Raw genomic sequence first — 19,249 nt, forward strand, 5'->3', positions numbered from 1 at the left:
GGCTGGCTCAGGTGCAGCTCTTTAACCTACCTAGGAGGGAGGGCGGAGAGAAGACAAGGAAGGTGAATGAGCTGTTCCAATGTGAAATGCCGGAAACACAGAAACACAGACGACACAAAACAAGAGGTGGCAATGTATTAATTAATTGCATTTAATAAATTAGCTCATTATCACACATGACTGTACAAATGCATTGTCCAACAGGTGTTGAAATAATGGGATTAAAAGGGGAGATCCCATCCGAAAGACAAAAACAATGGCAAACACAAAAAGCACTTTTGGAATCTGATTTTAGTAAACACATAAGGAAAGGGTGCACCGGTCCTGGAAATACTGCAATACCAGGTCAATGCGTGGAGTGGACAGAGCAAGCTCTATTTCCATCTCCCTGTTCTAAAAATCCATTTAATATATGGTCCCCAGATAGGGGACGTATCAGATATTAAACTGATAAGAACAGATACTACACTTGATCTTAGCCAAAAGGCTGAGAAGCGATAACCCGAACGTGCCGCGCGTTGACCGAGCCTGCCCAATACTGCTGTTCACCCCTTGCAGCGATTCAGCCTACTCCTAGGCAATTCCATGGGGCCCTGCAGGCTCACACACACTCACAGCTACTAAGCGGGAGGTGAATAAAGGCCGGAGAGGAAGCAAGACAGGATTTGCTTCTTTTGCTTGCACCACAATGCAGTGCTGAAAGAGGAGGAATCGACATAAAAACGCCTTCCTGGCAACGCCCAAATGCCCTCCTGCCGTGCAAACACTGGCAGCAGCAGCAGCAGCAGCAGCAGTAAGTGCATGCCCACTGCCACCCCTTCTCCTTTCACACCTTGTATCAGCTTTAATCCAGTCCAGTGCTGCCTGCTGAGCAGCACTGACCAACACTGCCTGCGCCCAGGCTTTTATCTCTGAGGCCCCATTATGATGTCAGAAAGCTGGCTCTGGCTCCTGAGGTCTCCACTATGACACGTGCAAAGTTCCGTCTGAACTTTATATAAGACGGTGCGGCTCAGTCAGTCACTCAGTGTTGCCTGAGAGGGCAACACTGCAACAGCCGGCCCCCAGGCTGTCTTTTTTTTGCACAGCTAGTTGCCTCCAGGAGGCCACAAGAGGGAGACAAGGGACTGCAAAATGGAAAATAGGCATCCACCAACTTTACAGACAACTTGTTCTCCTTGCTCCTACAACCTCCATCCTTGCACAGTTTGTTATTCTTCCAGGTAACATAGTAACAAATCCAAATTGCTGCTCTCTTTGTAGGCAAGCAAGGGTTTGTTGCAACTGCAATTCTTACTTCTTCTTGAAATGTAGGGACCACAGTACATTCCATCACATCCATCTAGTGTACACAGGTAGGTCCATTGTGACGGGCGGGCGGGCGGGCTGGCTGCTTTAATGGCTGTTTGCTGTTCCCCTACTCCACTCCACTATTTGACTATGGTGCTGCATCAATCAGTGGCTGGCTCAGGTGCAGCTCTTTAACCTACCTAGGAGGGAGGGCGGAGAGAAGACAAGGAAGGTGAATGAGCTGTTCCAATGTGAAATGCCGGAAACACAGAAACACAGACGACACAAAACAAGAGGTGGCAATGTATTAATTAATTGCATTTAATAAATTAGCTCATTATCACACATGACTGTACAAATGCATTGTCCAACAGGTGTTGAAATAATGGGATTAAAAGGGGAGATCCCATCCGAAAGACAAAAACAATGGCAAACACAAAAAGCACTTTTGGAATCTGATTTTAGTAAACACATAAGGAAAGGGTGCACCGGTCCTGGAAATACTGCAATACCAGGTCAATGCGTGGAGTGGACAGAGCAAGCTCTATTTCCATCTCCCTGTTCTAAAAATCCATTTAATATATGGTCCCCAGATAGGGGACGTATCAGATATTAAACTGATAAGAACAGATACTACACTTGATCTTAGCCAAAAGGCCGAGAAGCGATAACCCGAACGGGCCGCGCGTTGACCGAGCCTGCCCAATACTGCTGTTCACCCCTTGCAGCGATTCAGCCTACTCCTAGGCAATTCCATGGGGCCCTGCAGGCTCACACACACTCACAGCTACTAAGCGGGAGGTGAATAAAGGCCGGAGAGGAAGCAAGACAGGATTTGCTTCTTTTGCTTGCACCACAATGCAGTGCTGAAAGAGGAGGAATCGACATAAAAACGCCTTCCTGGCAACACCCAAATACCCTCCTGCCGTGCAAACACTGGCAGCAGCAGCAGCAGCAGCAGCAGTAAGTGCATGCCCACTGCCACCCCTTCTCCTTTCACACCTTGTATCAGCTTTAATCCAGTCCAGTGCTGCCTGCTGAGCAGCACTGACCAACACTGCCTGCGCCCAGGCTTTTATCTCTGAGGCCCCATTATGATGTCAGAAAGCTGGCTCTGGCTCCTGAGGTCTCCACTATGACACGTGCAAAGTTCCGTCTGAACTTTATATAAGACGGTGCGGCTCAGTCAGTCACTCAGTGTTGCCTGAGAGGGCAACACTGCAACAGCCGGCCCCCAGGCTGTCTTTTTTTTGCACAGCTAGTTGCCTCCAGGAGGCCACAAGAGGGAGACAAGGGACTGCAAAATGGAAAATAGGCATCCACCAACTTTACAGACAACTTGTTCTCCTTGCTCCTACAACCTCCATCCTTGCACAGTTTGTTATTCTTCCAGGTAACATAGTAACAAATCCAAATTGCTGCTCTCTTTGTAGGCAAGCAAGGGTTTGTTGCAACTGCAATTCTTACTTCTTCTTGAAATGTAGGGACCACAGTACATTCCATCACATCCATCTAGTGTACACAGGTAGGTCCATTGTGACGGGCGGGCGGGCGGGCTGGCTGCTTTAATGGCTGTTTGCTGTTCCCCTACTCCACTCCACTATTTGACTATGGTGCTGCATCAATCAGTGGCTGGCTCAGGTGCAGCTCTTTAACCTACCTAGGAGGGAGGGCGGAGAGAAGACAAGGAAGGTGAATGAGCTGTTCCAATGTGAAATGCCGGAAACACAGAAACACAGACGACACAAAACAAGAGGTGGCAATGTATTAATTAATTGCATTTAATAAATTAGCTCATTATCACACATGACTGTACAAATGCATTGTCCAACAGGTGTTGAAATAATGGGATTAAAAGGGGAGATCCCATCCGAAAGACAAAAACAATGGCAAACACAAAAAGCACTTTTGGAATCTGATTTTAGTAAACACATAAGGAAAGGGTGCACCGGTCCTGGAAATACTGCAATACCAGGTCAATGCGTGGAGTGGACAGAGCAAGCTCTATTTCCATCTCCCTGTTCTAAAAATCCATTTAATATATGGTCCCCAGATAGGGGACGTATCAGATATTAAACTGATAAGAACAGATACTACACTTGATCTTAGCCAAAAGGCCGAGAAGCGATAACCCGAACGGGCCGCGCGTTGACCGAGCCTGCCCAATACTGCTGTTCACCCCTTGCAGCGATTCAGCCTACTCCTAGGCAATTCCATGGGGCCCTGCAGGCTCACACACACTCACAGCTACTAAGCGGGAGGTGAATAAAGGCCGGAGAGGAAGCAAGACAGGATTTGCTTCTTTTGCTTGCACCACAATGCAGTGCTGAAAGAGGAGGAATCGACATAAAAACGCCTTCCTGGCAACGCCCAAATGCCCTCCTGCCGTGCAAACACTGGCAGCAGCAGCAGCAGCAGCAGCAGTAAGTGCATGCCCACTGCCACCCCTTCTCCTTTCACACCTTGTATCAGCTTTAATCCAGTCCAGTGCTGCCTGCTGAGCAGCACTGACCAACACTGCCTGCGCCCAGGCTTTTATCTCTGAGGCCCCATTATGATGTCAGAAAGCTGGCTCTGGCTCCTGAGGTCTCCACTATGACACGTGCAAAGTTCCGTCTGAACTTTATATAAGACGGTGCGGCTCAGTCAGTCACTCAGTGTTGCCTGAGAGGGCAACACTGCAACAGCCGGCCCCCAGGCTGTCTTTTTTTTGCACAGCTAGTTGCCTCCAGGAGGCCACAAGAGGGAGACAAGGGACTGCAAAATGGAAAATAGGCATCCACCAACTTTACAGACAACTTGTTCTCCTTGCTCCTACAACCTCCATCCTTGCACAGTTTGTTATTCTTCCAGGTAACATAGTAACAAATCCAAATTGCTGCTCTCTTTGTAGGCAAGCAAGGGTTTGTTGCAACTGCAATTCTTACTTCTTCTTGAAATGTAGGGACCACAGTACATTCCATCACATCCATCTAGTGTACACAGGTAGGTCCATTGTGACGGGCGGGCGGGCGGGCTGGCTGCTTTAATGGCTGTTTGCTGTTCCCCTACTCCACTCCACTATTTGACTATGGTGCTGCATCAATCAGTGGCTGGCTCAGGTGCAGCTCTTTAACCTACCTAGGAGGGAGGGCGGAGAGAAGACAAGGAAGGTGAATGAGCTGTTCCAATGTGAAATGCCGGAAACACAGAAACACAGACGACACAAAACAAGAGGTGGCAATGTATTAATTAATTGCATTTAATAAATTAGCTCATTATCACACATGACTGTACAAATGCATTGTCCAACAGGTGTTGAAATAATGGGATTAAAAGGGGAGATCCCATCCGAAAGACAAAAACAATGGCAAACACAAAAAGCACTTTTGGAATCTGATTTTAGTAAACACATAAGGAAAGGGTGCACCGGTCCTGGAAATACTGCAATACCAGGTCAATGCGTGGAGTGGACAGAGCAAGCTCTATTTCCATCTCCCTGTTCTAAAAATCCATTTAATATATGGTCCCCAGATAGGGGACGTATCAGATATTAAACTGATAAGAACAGATACTACACTTGATCTTAGCCAAAAGGCCGAGAAGCGATAACCCGAACGGGCCGCGCGTTGACCGAGCCTTACCAATACTGCTGTTCACCCCTTGCAGCGATTCAGCCTACTCCTAGGCAATTCCATGGGGCCCTGCAGGCTGACACACACTCACAGCTACTAAGCGGGAGGTGAATAAAGGCCGGAGAGGAAGCAAGACAGGATTTGCTTCTTTTGCTTGCACCACAATGCAGTGCTGAAAGAGGAGGAATCGACATAAAAACGCCTTCCTGGCAACGCCCAAATGCCCTCCTGCCGTGCAAACACTGGCAGCAGCAGCAGCAGCAGCAGCAGTAAGTGCATGCCCACTGCCACCCCTTCTCCTTTCACACCTTGTATCAGCTTTAATCCAGTCCAGTCCTGCCTGCTGAGCAGCACTGACCAACACTGCCTGGGCCCAGGCTTTTATCTCTGAGGCCCCATTATGATGTCAGAAAGCTGGCTCTGGCTCCTGAGGTCTCCACTATGACACGTGCAAAGTTCCGTCTGAACTTTATATAAGACGGTGCGGCTCAGTCAGTCACTCAGTGTTGCCTGAGAGGGCAACACTGCAACAGCCGGCCCCCAGGCTGTCTTTTTTTTGCACAGCTAGTTGCCTCCAGGAGGCCACAAGAGGGAGACAAGGGACTGCAAAAAGGAAAATAGGCATCCACCAACTTTACAGACAACTTGTTCTCCTTGCTCCTACAACCTCCATCCTTGCACAGTTTGTTATTCTTCCAGGTAACATAGTAACAAATCCAAATTGCTGCTCTCTTTGTAGGCAAGCAAGGGTTTGTTGCAACTGCAATTCTTACTTCTTCTTGAAATGTAGGGACCACAGTACATTCCATCACATCCATCTAGTGTACACAGGTAGGTCCATTGTGACGGGCGGGCGGGCTGGCTGCTTTAATGGCTGTTTGCTGTTCCCCTACTCCACTCCACTATTTGACTATGGTGCTGCATCAATCAGTGGCTGGCTCAGGTGCAGCTCTTTAACCTACCTAGGAGGGAGGGCGGAGAGAAGACAAGGAAGGTGAATGAGCTGTTCCAATGTGAAATGCCGGAAACACAGAAACACAGACGACACAAAACAAGAGGTGGCAATGTATTAATTAATTGCATTTAATAAATTAGCTCATTATCACACATGACTGTACAAATGCATTGTCCAACAGGTGTTGAAATAATGGGATTAAAAGGGGAGATCCCATCCGAAAGACAAAAACAATGGCAAACACAAAAAGCACTTTTGGAATCTGATTTTAGTAAACACATAAGGAAAGGGTGCACCGGTCCTGGAAATACTGCAATACCAGGTCAATGCGTGGAGTGGACAGAGCAAGCTCTATTTCCATCTCCCTGTTCTAAAAATCCATTTAATATATGGTCCCCAGATAGGGGACGTATCAGATATTAAACTGATAAGAACAGATACTACACTTGATCTTAGCCAAAAGGCCGAGAAGCGATAACCCGAACGGGCCGCGCGTTGACCGAGCCTGCCCAATACTGCTGTTCACCCCTTGCAGCGATTCAGCCTACTCCTAGGCAATTCCATGGGGCCCTGCAGGCTCACACACACTCACAGCTACTAAGCGGGAGGTGAATAAAGGCCGGAGAGGAAGCAAGACAGGATTTGCTTCTTTTGCTTGCACCACAATGCAGTGCTGAAAGAGGAGGAATCAACATAAAAACGCCTTCCTGGCAACGCCCAAATGCCCTCCTGCCGTGCAAACACTGGCAGCAGCAGCAGCAGCAGCAGCAGCAGCAGTAAGTGCATGCCCACTGCCACCCCTTCTCCTTTCACACCTTGTATCAGCTTTAATCCAGTCCAGTGCTGCCTGCTGAGCAGCACTGACCAACACTGCCTGGGCCCAGGCTTTTATCTCTGAGGCCCCATTATGATGTCAGAAAGCTGGCTCTGGCTCCTGAGGTCTCCACTATGACACGTGCAAAGTTCCGTCTGAACTTTATATAAGACGGTGCGCCTCAGTCAGTCACTCAGTGTTGCCTGAGAGGGCAACACTGCAACAGCCGGCCCCCAGGCTGTCTTTTTTTTGCACAGCTAGTTGCCTCCAGGAGGCCACAAGAGGGAGACAAGGGACTGCAAAATGGAAAATAGGCATCCACCAACTTTACAGACAACTTGTTCTCCTTGCTCCTACAACCTCCATCCTTGCACAGTTTGTTATTCTTCCAGGTAACATAGTAACAAATCCAAATTGCTGCTCTCTTTGTAGGCAAGCAAGGGTTTGTTGCAACTGCAATTCTTACTTCTTCTTGAAATGTAGGGACCACAGTACATTCCATCACATCCATCTAGTGTACACAGGTAGGTCCATTGTGACGGGCGGGCGGGCGGGCGGGCTGGCTGCTTTAATGGCTGTTTGCTGTTCCCCTACTCCACTCCACTATTTGACTATGGTGCTGAATCAATCAGTGGCTGGCTCAGGTGCAGCTCTTTAACCTACCTAGGAGGGAGGGCGGAGAGAAGACAAGGAAGGTGAATGAGCTGTTCCAATGTGAAATGCCGGAAACACAGAAACACAGACGACACAAAACAAGAGGTGGCAATGTATTAATTAATTGCATTTAATAAATTAGCTCATTATCACACATGACTGTACAAATGCATTGTCCAACAGGTGTTGAAATAATGGGATTAAAAGGGGAGATCCCATCCGAAAGACAAAAACAATGGCAAACACAAAAAGCACTTTTGGAATCTGATTTTAGTAAACACATAAGGAAAGGGTGCACCGGTCCTGGAAATACTGCAATACCAGGTCAATGCGTGGAGTGGACAGAGCAAGCTCTATTTCCATCTCCCTGTTCTAAAAATCCATTTAATATATGGTCCCCAGATAGGGGACGTATCAGATATTAAACTGATAAGAACAGATACTACACTTGATCTTAGCCAAAAGGCCGAGAAGCGATAACCCGAACGGGCCGCGCGTTGACCGAGCCTGCCCAATACTGCTGTTCACCCCTTGCAGCGATTCAGCCTACTCCTAGGCAATTCCATGGGGCCCTGCAGGCTCACACACACTCACAGCTACTAAGCGGGAGGAGAATAAAGGCCGGAGAGGAAGCAAGACAGGATTTGCTTCTTTTGCTTGCACCACAATGCAGTGCTGAAAGAGGAGGAATCGACATAAAAACGCCTTCCTGGCAACGCCCAAATGCCCTCCTGCCGTGCAAACACTGGCAGCAGCAGCAGCAGCAGCAGTAAGTGCATGCCCACTGCCACCCCTTCTCCTTTCACACCTTGTATCAGCTTTAATCCAGTCCAGTGCTGCCTGCTGAGCAGCACTGACCAACACTGCCTGGGCCCAGGCTTTTATCTCTGAGGCCCCATTATGATGTCAGAAAGCTGGCTCTGGCTCCTGAGGTCTCCACTATGACACGTGCAAAGTTCCGTCTGAACTTTATATAAGACGGTGCGGCTCAGTCAGTCACTCAGTGTTGCCTGAGAGGGCAACACTGCAACAGCCGGCCCCCAGGCTGTCTTTTTTTTGCACAGCTAGTTGCCTCCAGGAGGCCACAAGAGGGAGACAAGGGACTGCAAAATGTAAAATAGGCATCCACCAACTTTACAGACAACTTGTTCTCCTTGCTCCTACAACCTCCATCCTTGCACAGTTTGTTATTCTTCCAGGTAACATAGTAACAAATCCAAATTGCTGCTCTCTTTGTAGGCAAGCAAGGGTTTGTTGCAACTGCAATTCTTACTTCTTCTTGAAATGTAGGGACCACAGTACATTCCATCACATCCATCTAGTGTACACAGGTAGGTCCATTGTGACGGGCGGGCGGGCGGGCGGGCTGGCTGCTTTAATGGCTGTTTGCTGTTCCCCTACTCCACTCCACTATTTGACTATGGTGCTGCATCAATCAGTGGCTGGCTCAGGTGCAGCTCTTTAACCTACCTAGGAGGGAGGGCGGAGAGAAGACAAGGAAGGTGAATGAGCTGTTCCAATGTGAAATGCCGGAAACACAGAAACACAGACGACACAAAACAAGAGGTGGCAATGTATTAATTAATTGCATTTAATAAATTAGCTCATTATCACACATGACTGTACAAATGCATTGTCCAACAGGTGTTGAAATAATGGGATTAAAAGGGGAGATCCCATCCGAAAGACAAAAACAATGGCAAACACAAAAAGCACTTTTGGAATCTGATTTTAGTAAACACATAAGGAAAGGGTGCACCGGTCCTGGAAATACTGCAATACCAGGTCAATGCGTGGAGTGGACAGAGCAAGCTCTATTTCCATCTCCCTGTTCTAAAAATCCATTTAATATATGGTCCCCAGATAGGGGACGTATCAGATATTAAACTGATAAGAACAGATACTACACTTGATCTTAGCCAAAAGGCCGAGAAGCGATAACCCGAACGGGCCGCGCGTTGACCGAGCCTGCCCAATACTGCTGTTCACCCCTTGCAGCGATTCAGCCTACTCCTAGGCAATTCCATGGGGCCCTGCAGGCTCACACACACTCACAGCTACTAAGCGGGAGGTGAATAAAGGCCGGAGAGGAAGCAAGACAGGATTTGCTTCTTTTGCTTGCACCACAATGCAGTGCTGAAAGAGGAGGAATCGACAGAAAAACGCCTTCCTGGCAACGCCCAAATGCCCTCCTGCCGTGCAAACACTGGCAGCAGCAGCAGCAGCAGCAGCAGCAGCAGTAAGTGCATGCCCACTGCCACCCCTTCTCCTTTCACACCTTGTATCAGCTTTAATCCAGTCCAGTGCTGCCTGCTGAGCAGCACTGACCAACACTGCCTGGGCCCAGGCTTTTATCTCTGAGGCCCCATTATGATGTCAGAAAGCTGGCTCTGGCTCCTGAGGTCTCCACTATGACACGTGCAAAGTTCCGTCTGAACTTTATATAAGACGGTGCGGCTCAGTCAGTCACTCAGTGTTGCCTGAGAGGGCAACACTGCAACAGCCGGCCCCAGGCTGTCTTTTTTTTGCACAGCTAGTTGCCTCCAGGAGGCCACAAGAGGGAGACAAGGGACTGCAAAATGGAAAATAGGCATCCACCAACTTTACAGACAACTTGTTCTCCTTGCTCCTACAACCTCCATCCTTGCACAGTTTGTTATTCTTCCAGGTAACATAGTAACAAATCCAAATTGCTGCTCTCTTTGTAGGCAAGCAAGGGTTTGTTGCAACTGCAATTCTTACTTCTTCTTGAAATGTAGGGACCACAGTACATTCCATCACATCCATCTAGTGTACACAGGTAGGTCCATTGTGACGGGCGGGCGGGCGGGCGGGCTGGCTGCTTTAATGGCTGTTTGCTGTTCCCCTACTCCACTCCACTATTTGACTATGGTGCTGCATCAATCAGTGGCTGGCTCAGGTGCAGCTCTTTAACCTACCTAGGAGGGAGGGCGGAGAGAAGACAAGGAAGGTGAATGAGCTGTTCCAATGTGAAATGCCGGAAACACAGAAACACAGACGACACAAAACAAGAGGTGGCAATGTATTAATTAATTGCATTTAATAAATTAGCTCATTATCACACATGACTGTACAAATGCATTGTCCAACAGGTGTTGAAATAATGGGATTAAAAGGGGAGATCCCATCCGAAAGACAAAAACAATGGCAAACACAATAAGCACTTTTGGAATCTGATTTTAGTAAACACATAAGGAAAGGGTGCACCGGTCCTGGAAATACTGCAATACCAGGTCAATGCGTGGAGTGGACAGAGCAAGCTCTATTTCCATCTCCCTGTTCTAAAAATCCATTTAATATATGGTCCCCAGATAGGGGACGTATCAGATATTAAACTGATAAGAACAGATACTACACTTGATCTTAGCCAAAAGGCCGAGAAGCGATAACCCGAACGGACCGCGCGTTGACCGAGCCTGCCCAATACTGCTGTTCACCCCTTGCAGTGATTCAGCCTACTCCTAGGCAATTCCATGGGGCCCTGCAGGCTCACACACACTCACAGCTACTAAGCGGGAGGTGAATGAAGGCCGGAGAGGAAGCAAGACAGGATTTGCTTCTTTTGCTTGCACCACAATGCAGTGCTGAAAGAGGAGGAATCGACATAAAAACGCCTTCCTGGCAACGCCCAAATGCCCTCCTGCCGTGCAAACACTGGCAGCAGCAGCAGCAGCAGCAGCAGTAAGTGCATGCCCACTGCCACCCCTTCTCCTTTCACACCTTGTATCAGCTTTAATCCAGTCCAGTGCTGCCTGCTGAGCAGCACTGACCAACACTGCCTGGGCCCAGGCTTTTATCTCTGAGGCCCCATTATGATGTCAGAAAGCTGGCTCTGGCTCCTGAGGTCTCCACTATGACACGTGCAAAGTTCCGTCTGAACTTTATATAAGACGGTGCGGCTCAGTCAGTCACTCAGTGTTGCCTGAGAGGGCAACACTGCAACAGCCGGCCCCCAGGCTGTCTTTTTTTTGCACAGCTAGTTGCCTCCAGGAGGCCACAAGAGGGAGACAAGGGACTGCAAAATGGAAAATAGGCATCCACCAACTTTACAGACAACTTGTTCTCCTTGCTCCTACAACCTCCATCCTTGCACAGTTTGTTATTCTTCCAGGTAACATAGTAACAAATCCAAATTGCTGCTCTCTTTGTAGGCAAGCAAGGGTTTGTTGCAACTGCAATTCTTACTTCTTCTTGAAATGTAGGGACCACAGTACATTCCATCACATCCATCTAGTGTACACAGGTAGGTCCATTGTGACGGGCGGGCGGGCGGGCGGGCTGGCTGCTTTAATGGCTGTTTGCTGTTCCCCTACTCCACTCCACTATTTGACTATGGTGCTGCATCAATCAGTGGCTGGCTCAGGTGCAGCTCTTTAACCTACCTAGGAGGGAGGGCGGAGAGAAGACAAGGAAGGTGAATGAGCTGTTCCAATGTGAAATGCCGGAAACACAGAAACACAGACGACACAAAACAAGAGGTGGCAATGTATTAATTAATTGCATTTAATAAATTAGCTCATTATCACACATGACTGTACAAATGCATTGTCCAACAGGTGTTGAAATAATGGGATTAAAAGGGGAGATCCCATCCGAAAGACAAAAACAATGGCAAACACAAAAAGCACTTTTGGAATCTGATTTTAGTAAACACATAAGGAAAGGGTGCACCGGTCCTGGAAATACTGCAATACCAGGTCAATGCGTGGAGTGGACAGAGCAAGCTCTATTTCCATCTCCCTGTTCTAAAAATCCATTTAATATATGGTCCCCAGATAGGGGACGTATCAGATATTAAACTGATAAGAACAGATACTACACTTGATCTTAGCCAAAAGGCCGAGAAGCGATAACCCGAACGGGCCGCGCGTTGACCGAGCCTGCCCAATACTGCTGTTCACCCCTTGCAGCGATTCAGCCTACTCCTAGGCAATTCCATGGGGCCCTGCAGGCTCACACACACTCACAGCTACTAAGCGGGAGGTGAATAAAGGCCGGAGAGGAAGCAAGACATGACCTGCCTAGGTAGAGTCGTGTGTTAACCTTAAACCATACTATCCCCAACCCCCATTTAGTAACGACACATGACACCGAGGTTGGATGTGAAATGGCCACAGCAGCCGTTTATTAATTTCACAGTTTTATAAAAACAATTTAAATCCGAAACATTCGGATAACTAGTTAGGAATCCACCAGAGAATTCCTCCTAATAATTCACATGACCCAACATGGGTCAGAATCATAAATAACAATTAAACGTTAACATTAACCCGAGCAGAGGAAGTCCTTGAAGCCCCTTCAGATGTTCCTTTCAAGAACACACCGAATTAGCCATCTGCAAACCACTAATTACCTCCAGCCGTAAACCAGCTCGGAAGCACCGTTCACCTCTGCAGATGGCTCCAACCACTAGAAGTCCACTTCAAGGGGATAACACCCGTTGAAGCCCTCAAGTGATATACCGACCACTAGAAGTCCACTTCAAAGGGATAACACCCGATGAAGCCTTCAAGTGACATACCTTCTACCAGAAGACCACTTCAAAGGGATAACACCCGATGAAGTCTTCAACCATGTACCTTTTTTGGGGGACGCATACCCCCGATGCGACCCCCCCACCATTTTGTACTGACTGGCCTCAAGGACTCCCCCCGCCAGCTGCCATGACAACAGAACCTACTCCGGAAAAAAGAAAAACATGTTAAATAAACACACAAAATAAAACACAACGCTCATATACGGACGTACAGAAGACCTAAGGAGTAACAAAACAAGGGTGGGAGGGTGGGAGCTTTGCTTCTTGTGTATTACTCCTCCCGCTGCTTCCGGCTCAATGCCGAGAAACAGCGGGAAGCGCAGTAACGGCCCCCCCGTCCCCCCTAGCTCCTCCCCGTCCCTCCTTCAGCTCCTTCACCTTTCCCTCACCTCTTAACATTAACCCTTTCCCTACCAGGACGGTCATGTCGGCTTCCCTCAAGCCTGCAGCTGCGTCCAGCCTCTTCTTGACCTGCCTAGGTAGAGTCGTGTGTTAACCTTAAACCATACTATCCCCAACCCCCATTTAGTAACGACACATGACACCGAGGTTGGATGTGAAATGGCCACAGCAGCCGTTTATTAATTTCACAGTTTTATAAAAACAATTTAAATCCGAAACATTCGGATAACTAGTTAGGAATCCACCAGAGAATTCCTCCTAATAATTCACATGACCCAACATGGGTCAGAATCATAAATAACAATTAAACGTTAACATTAACCCGAGCAGAGGAAGTCCTTGAAGCCCCTTCAGATGTTCCTTTCAAGAACACACCGAATTAGCCATCTGCAAACCACTAATTACCTCCAGCCGTAAACCAGCTCGGAAGCACCGTTCACCTCTGCAGATGGCTCCAACCACTAGAAGTCCACTTCAAGGGGATAACACCCGTTGAAGCCCTCAAGTGATATACCGACCACTAGAAGTCCACTTCAAAGGGATAACACCCGATGAAGCCTTCAAGTGACATACCTTCTACCAGAAGACCACTTCAAAGGGATAACACCCGATGAAGTCTTCAACCATGTACCTTTTTTGGGGGACGCATACCCCCGATGCGACCCCCCCACCATTTTGTACTGACTGGCCTCAAGGACTCCCCCCGCCACCGCGAAACAGGCCTTGACCACCTTAAGCCTGTGAGTTCCTCCACACCACCACCGCCCTTTCTATGCCTTCTGCTATAGCCAAGCTCCAAATATCAATGCCAACCTCGGTCAGATGAACCCCGTCACTCCTCCAGAAATTCCCCAATCCTGACTCCAAATCCCTATGCCTCACGCAAATGCCCCCGTTCTTTGCCACAAAACGGGACACCGCCCGGTTAACTTTTATCCGAGCCTTATTGACTCTCTCCACCGATCTAGCTAACCGCCAATGCTTCCTTGGGACTATGTCCGACCACACTACCACCAACTTGGGATAAGATACCCACAAACACAACAAATCATGTTTGATATCCCGCACCAACTCACGAAAAGGGCGGACTCCTAAGTCATTCCCACCCACGTGCAACACTAAAACCTCCGGAACCCTATCAAGCCGCACATATGTCTGGAATTCCGCCAACACCCTGTTCCATGACATACCTCTAAACCCCAGCCAATGCACAACCGCATCCTGTCGCGGAATGCGCAACTGGCGACCATCCGGGCGGACGTCCGCCCTCAAAGCCCCCCAGTGCACGTACGAATGACCCATCAACCACACCAGACAAGGAGGCGAATCTGAAACGGAAAACACAGTTAGGCACCACCATATAACATTTGCAAGCATAAACAACAAAATTACAACATATGGGGGCGGACATAGGACTTAAACCTTTTTGACTCCCAACGACCAATACGCCTCACCCCCTCATCATCCAACCCCCAGCGCCCTGCTTCCGTTGCTGCGCCAATCCGGAAGGAATGAGATGAATATGAGCCTGCCGCAACCCCAACCGCCGTCAAACATTTTTTAAAAACAGCTCCAAACTGAAACCTGGACAAGAACGACCCGTCCACATGACGTAACAAAGGCAAATCTGGAGACCCCCTGTTTTTTGTAAAACCCCGCATGCACTCTACTGGGCACATGGCCGACCCCGGGAGAGCGAACAAAACTATCAGTTTTCCCTTCCCTAATTGGTCAGTTTTTGATCTACGCAACCATACCTCCAACCGATCTGCAAAAAGGCTCACCTCCCCAGATCTCAGCCCCCCTGCCTGTTTAGTACTTGGCGACACCAACTCACCTATTCTAAATGCTCCGAAGAACGCCAACGAGAAAGCTAACCGAAACAAATCCATTTCATCTGAAGAACGACATACCGATGCCAATGAACCGCCCAACAAGCCCAGCAAAGCAAACGACACCGGCCTTCTACTATCCGCCTCCACCCTACCTCTGCGCAACCCCTTCAAAGCCTGCGATACCAGAAATTCCTTCGATACATCCCGCAAGCCCCGCAACTTAAGCCCAAACGCCACCGCGGATATAAACCGGTTCACCTTCGCTACTGAAAACCCCCCCTCCCAGGCATCCCCTAACCAATACAAAAGTGCCACCAACCTGTCTCTATCCGTATTAACATCACCCAACTCTCTTACCCACTCCTCCCACTGCCTCCAACAAGCAGCATAAGCCCTCCACGTCGTGCGCGCCAAAGACCTTTGTAACAGCTGCTCTACGGGACCGATACCAGATCCCATAGATGATCCGGACACGCCAAACCGAGACGTTCCGCTCCCGGGGCCAATTGCCGAAACCGGTCCCACTGCGAGCGAGAAAGAGCATCAGCAACACAATTCCGTACACCCGGGACATGCACCGCCACCACCCACGCGTTCAGCGACAAACACACCAACACCAAATGTCGCAACAATTGAACTACCGGAGGAGAGGACGCCGTGATGTTATTAATGGCAAGCACCACCCCCATGTTGTCGCAGTAAAAACGGACCTTCTTATCCCTGAGCCTGTCCCCCCAAATGGTAGCCGCCACCACGATGGGAAACAGCTCGAGCAGGGCCAGATTCCGCGTCAATCCACTGGACACCCAGCTAGCCGGCCATTGACCTGCGCACCACGGACCTCCCCCGTAAGCTCCAAAGCCACCCGCCCCAGCCGCATCCGTGAAAATATTCAGATCACTCGTATCCTGCGCTGGGGCCATCCATAGCGAGCGACCATTGTACTGGCCCAAGAAGTCATCCCAAACCTGAAGATCAGCTCGGTGCTCCTCCTTGAGCCTCACAAAATGATGCGGCGCCCGCACTCCCGCCGTTGCCGCCGCCAACCTTCTACCAAACACCCTCCCCATCGGCATAATCCGGCAGGCGAAATTCAACTTCCCCAGCAGCGACTGAAGCTCCCTCAGCGACATTTTCTTCCTTCTACAAGCCCGTCGCACCTCCAGCCTCAAAGCACCCAACTTATCCGCCGGGAGCCGACACTCCATTGCCACCGAGTCAATTTCGATTCCCAAGAAACAAATCGTCGCTACCGGGCCCTCCGTTTTTTCCGGCGCCAAAGGGATCCCAAAATCCCTCGCCACCTTCTGCAGGGCATGAAGCAAGTTACCGCAAACCGGCGAACCCCCCGGGCCAACGCACAAAAAATCATCTAAGTAATGGATCAACGAATCGACCCCGGATACTCCCCTTGTTACCCACTCCACGAAGCTACTAAACGCCTCGAAGTATGCACAAGAAAGAGAACACCCCATCGGAAGGCACCGATCCACGTAAAAGGCCCCATTCCAAAAACAACCCAACAGCCGTTGGCTTTCTGGATGCACCGGCAACAACCTGAACGCCGCCTCGATGTCGGTTTTTGCTAGCAGCGCCCCCGGACCCGCAGCCCGCACTAACCCCACCGCCTTATCGAATGAGGTATAAACTACGGAACACAACTCGTGATCAATCCCGTCATTTACCGACGAACCTTTGGGATACGATAAATGTTGAATCAAACGAAACTTTCCGGGCTCGCGTTTAGGGACAATACCCAAAGGGGACACAACTAAATCTTTCACCGGCGACTCCACAAATGGCCCCGACATGCGCCCCAACGAAACTTCTTTTAACAACTTTTCCGACACGACTTCCGCATGCAAGTAAGCCGATTTTAAATTTCTCCGCGTAACCGGAACCTCATAAGGAGGCGGAGGAATAACAAAACCAACACTAAACCCTTCATAAAGCAACTTAGCTGCCGCCCTATCCGGATACTCATTTAGATAAGGGGCCATCCTTTCCACCCTCACCGGCGACACCCCCTTGACCAGCCCCGTGCTGGTTCCCGGACCTCTTTTTCCGCAGACATTTTGCCGCCCCGTGTGATGCCCCATTACACTCGGAGCACACGTGCTTGAACTTGCACGTGGCCCCGAACTTGCACTGGCCTTCATTGAATTGCCAGCAAAACCCCGCCTTTCCCCCGCCGCTTGGTCCACTCTGACTAGTCTGGCCTCCCTGGCCACCGCTCCCGGGAAAGGGCTGCCTAACCGGAGCCGTAACCCGTAACCAGAGAGCAATATCCTTCTGGTCCCACCGAATCGCCGGCCGAACCGCCTTCCGCTGACGGAATTGCTCATCATATCGCAGCCACGCCTGACCCCCATACGCCCTATGAGCCTCCCCAATAGCATCAAAATAACAAAATAACGCCGAACAATTTTCCGGCGCCTTTTCCCCTATCACACTAGCCAATATGGCGAACGCCTGCGACCAATTAACGAACGTCTGCGGGATAAGCCTATACCGCCGCCGTTCCTCCTCGTCCTTTTTACTCTCATCCCGCTTGCTCTTATCCAAATTGAATTTAGCCAGCGGCAAGAGAGAAAAAATTTCAACATATTCATCTTTCCAGATCCGATCACGCACCTCCTGCTTTAAATGCGCCCCCAACGGACCCTCAAAACAAACATACACCTCCCCCCGAGCACGATCGTCCATGCGCACTCGATCGCCGTCCTTCTGTGCCTCAGTCTGCACCGACACCGCGACCGCCTCTCTAACCGCCACCACAGGACGCGCCTGCAACGATCCCACTTCCCTGGGGCCTTCCCAAACTACCGCAGGGGACACTTCCGTTACTACCGGCGCCGCGGCCCTATCCAGGCGCCCCACCAGCTCCCGTAAGCAACCCACTAAATCTGCCAAACCCGCTCCGTCGCGTCCGCCCGCGCCACTACCGGCCCCCGATGCTATGCTAGCAGCCCCCCCGCCGACACCCGACATAAAAATCGCTGGATAAGACAATAATGGAGTTATACACTCACCGGGCTGCACAGGCGCTGTGTTCCCGTCAGCCGGACCATCCTGACCTCGACGATAGACGTCCAGTTCACCTTCCTCCAGTTCTTCTCTCGCCGACGACTGTCCCTCCCAACGACCTCTTCGGAAAGGGGATGAGGACGCGCTGACCGATGGGCCGGCAACCTGCCGCCCGACCGCCGGGACCCAGACTTCCGACCGGACCTGTTGCCTCGACGTCGCTGCAGATCTAGTCGTCCGTCTAGACGATCCTGACGAAGCCTGCCCCCTGGCCGGAACATCACCATGCGGGGCGGCCGTACCTTGCTCTCGACATCTTCCATCTGATGGGGGAGGGGTGACAGGGAGCCCGGCCTGCGACTCCCTGCTTACCGCCGGACCCCGTCGCGGCCTGGGATTCCTGCCAGGACGCAGGGCCTGGGAAGGGGCGGTCCTCCCAGCTGCCTGGCCTGCAGCGTCCGGGATCGGGCTCCCTCTGCGACGCCGTGTCCGCGGGACCACCTCCGGACTCAGGCGCTCTGAAGGTCGGGACCGCCGAGAGGGACGGGTCGACACAGCCTGCATCGCCGTCACCCCTGCTACCGCTCTCTGCCTGCCCAGCGCAGGAGCGGTTGTTGCCGACTCCCCCCCCGCCGCCATAGCCATGCTCGTAGGGGGGCCGGGGGAGGGGAGCCTGTCCCTTACAACAGACCCCGAACGCCGTGCCCGACGTGGCGAAACGGCGTCCGGGATCCGCGTTAATGCAGCCACGGTCTCCTCCAGCCATCCGGGACCGTGGTGCACAGCAGCGGCACGCAGCCGCTCTAAAATCAGGGCCTCTGCCATACTAAAAAGCCGGGCAACGGGGAGCTTTGCTTCTTGTGTATTACTCCTCCCGCTGCTTCCGGCTCAATGCCGAGAAACAGCGGGAAGCGCAGTAACGGCCCCCCCGTCCCCCCTAGCTCCTCCCCGTCCCTCCTTCAGCTCCTTCACCTTTCCCTCACCTCTTAACATTAACCCTTTCCCTACCAGGACGGTCATGCCGGCTTCCCTCAAGCCTGCAGCTGCGTCCAGCCTCTTCTGGATTTGCTTCTTTTGCTTGCACCACAATGCAGTGCTGAA

General features: G+C 50.5%; 9 non-coding genes across 9 annotated transcripts; all 9 read right to left on the reverse strand.

The window, feature by feature from the left end:
• Positions 1 to 308: 308 nt before the first annotated feature.
• LOC142704771 (U2 spliceosomal RNA) lies at positions 309 to 499 on the reverse strand. The gene has a single exon (XR_012868176.1). It is a non-coding gene; the product is annotated as a U2 spliceosomal RNA (small nuclear RNA).
• Positions 500 to 1,768: 1,269 nt separating this feature from the next.
• Positions 1,769 to 1,959, reverse strand: LOC142704821 (U2 spliceosomal RNA). Its single transcript, XR_012868216.1, has one exon. It is a non-coding gene; the product is annotated as a U2 spliceosomal RNA (small nuclear RNA).
• A 1,269-nt stretch (positions 1,960 to 3,228) lies between these two features.
• LOC142704822 (U2 spliceosomal RNA) lies at positions 3,229 to 3,419 on the reverse strand. The gene has a single exon (XR_012868217.1). It is a non-coding gene; the product is annotated as a U2 spliceosomal RNA (small nuclear RNA).
• Positions 3,420 to 4,688: 1,269 nt separating this feature from the next.
• On the reverse strand, positions 4,689 to 4,879 carry LOC142704823 (U2 spliceosomal RNA). Its single transcript, XR_012868218.1, has one exon. It is a non-coding gene; the product is annotated as a U2 spliceosomal RNA (small nuclear RNA).
• Positions 4,880 to 6,144: 1,265 nt separating this feature from the next.
• On the reverse strand, positions 6,145 to 6,335 carry LOC142704825 (U2 spliceosomal RNA). The gene has a single exon (XR_012868219.1). It is a non-coding gene; the product is annotated as a U2 spliceosomal RNA (small nuclear RNA).
• A 1,279-nt stretch (positions 6,336 to 7,614) lies between these two features.
• Positions 7,615 to 7,805, reverse strand: LOC142704826 (U2 spliceosomal RNA). The gene has a single exon (XR_012868220.1). It is a non-coding gene; the product is annotated as a U2 spliceosomal RNA (small nuclear RNA).
• Positions 7,806 to 9,075: 1,270 nt separating this feature from the next.
• Positions 9,076 to 9,266, reverse strand: LOC142704827 (U2 spliceosomal RNA). The gene has a single exon (XR_012868221.1). It is a non-coding gene; the product is annotated as a U2 spliceosomal RNA (small nuclear RNA).
• Positions 9,267 to 10,544: 1,278 nt separating this feature from the next.
• LOC142704828 (U2 spliceosomal RNA) lies at positions 10,545 to 10,735 on the reverse strand. Its single transcript, XR_012868222.1, has one exon. It is a non-coding gene; the product is annotated as a U2 spliceosomal RNA (small nuclear RNA).
• A 1,273-nt stretch (positions 10,736 to 12,008) lies between these two features.
• On the reverse strand, positions 12,009 to 12,199 carry LOC142704830 (U2 spliceosomal RNA). Its single transcript, XR_012868224.1, has one exon. It is a non-coding gene; the product is annotated as a U2 spliceosomal RNA (small nuclear RNA).
• Between the last annotated feature and the right edge of the window lie 7,050 nt (positions 12,200 to 19,249).

The sequence above is a fragment of the Rhinoderma darwinii genome, unplaced genomic scaffold, assembly GCF_050947455.1.
Source record: "Rhinoderma darwinii isolate aRhiDar2 unplaced genomic scaffold, aRhiDar2.hap1 Scaffold_3379, whole genome shotgun sequence".
Lineage (NCBI taxonomy): Eukaryota > Metazoa > Chordata > Amphibia > Anura > Rhinodermatidae > Rhinoderma > Rhinoderma darwinii.